This window comes from Silene latifolia, chromosome X, assembly GCF_048544455.1.
Source record: "Silene latifolia isolate original U9 population chromosome X, ASM4854445v1, whole genome shotgun sequence".
NCBI lineage: Eukaryota > Viridiplantae > Streptophyta > Magnoliopsida > Caryophyllales > Caryophyllaceae > Silene > Silene latifolia.
Genome location: NC_133537.1, coordinates 151741490 through 151743375, shown reverse-complemented (window position 1 = coordinate 151743375; position 1886 = coordinate 151741490).

Sequence of the window (1886 nt, the reverse complement as noted above, 5' to 3'; positions counted from 1 at the left end):
ACTCATATGAGAATGCAAAGATCTACAAAGAACGCACTAAAATGCTCGATGACAAGAGGATCAAGCAAAAGGCATTGCAAAAGGGAGATAAAGTTCTTCTATTTAACTCTAGATATCGACTTTTCCCTGTAAAGTTGAATTCATGATGGACGGGTCCCTTTGTGATCACAAATGTTGGAAAGTATGCAGACTTTGAGATAATGTCGGAAGAAGGAAATAGATTTAAGGTCGATGGTCAAAGAATCAAGCCATATTATGAAGAAGCCTTCATAGGAGAGGTTGAGGCCATCCTCCTTGAGTCTCTCCCACCATGACAAACCTTTGAAACAGAGGAGAGATTGGTGGAGTCCTCCCTAAACCACCATTTGTAAATATACTAACTTACTTTCTTACACTTAACCACTTTGCATTGCATTTTAATTACCTTGTTTTGAGCATGATTTTTGACATGAGAGCAAGTGAGAGAGGGTTACTAATCAAATTTGAAGTGTGAAGGATATGAAATTCAAGTGTGGGGAAGCTATGCCTAGGCTAAGAGAGCCTATTACACTCAATACTTTGCTAGAAAGCTAGGAGGAGGAAGCCGTAGAAGAGCTAAAAGGAGGGTCCCCTTGAGTTGGCCTCAACTCGTGGGAGTTGGAGCCAAGAAGCCTTGAAGAAAAAGAATCCTGCAGCATAGGACGAGCGTCTTGGGATCAACCCGAGCGTCCTAATGCTAGGGACGGGTGTGCCACCTAGGGGACTCACGTCCCCATCTGCTTATATAAAATTCCTGCAGCATGAGACGCACGGCTCCCTCACCAGTCCACGCGTCTCCCTCCCATGATCCTCTTTTAAAGACTACCAACCTTCTTTTCTTTTCCTCATTTCCACCACGCTTTTGAGACACATTAACTCCTGTCTCTTCTAGTAACCAAATCTCCCTCACAAAAACTAAAACATCCCCACCACCAACATCTCCAAATAAACAAATCAACCACCCTAAACATTAGCTCACCCAAATCTAGGGTTTGAGAAGATCCAAAAAGGAAAGAAATCCTATTTAGGTGGATTTGATTTCACTCTCAACAAAAAATTTCTTGACTAGAGATCCAAAGAGAATCCCCAACTCAAATTCAATGAAAGTGAAAGGAAAGATCATGACAAAGGAGAAAAGAAGATCCACAAGAATAATTGGGAGTTCTTCTTGCTCACAACTTAATACAAGGAGAAGGGAGAATGAAGAAATCATTGATCTCTCACGACTTGAGTGTTTTCCCAATATACAATTAATCAATGATGCGCATAGTATCGTCTTCTATCGGTTAATGGGTAAGAACATCCTCCCTACAAAGTTTGTTTGTCATGATACCTTAAGGTAATTGGGAATATATCACCAAATCGAGGCATTGTTTGATTTGTTTGGACTCACCACTATGTTTCACATGCATGAACTCACTTATCAATCACTTGTGCTCGAATTTTTAAGTTTCCTAAAGATTTCTACCCTAAACAACACTATTTGCATTGAATTTCGGTTGGAGAATGTCACAAGGATGATGACATTGGTTAAATTTGCGGATATCTTAGGTCAAGGTGTGTCGACCTCTCGGCCATACAAGCCTAAGAACTATAGTGTAGCACCCCTTTGGAGAGCCCTAACGGGCCGTGACTTGACAAGGATAAAGGATTGTTCGTCTTCTTACATACAAAACCCCATTCTAAGATACACATACCATTTCATCACAAGCACCCTACTAGCTCAACGCGACCCGGCCGTGGTCAATGAGCTCGATCTTACCTTATTGGAATCCTATTTGCAAATACAAGGGAAGAGCGGGTAAAATTTAAAAACCCCTTTGGTGTTGCCTGAACGGTGGGCACGATTTTAAAATGGATGTGATAAT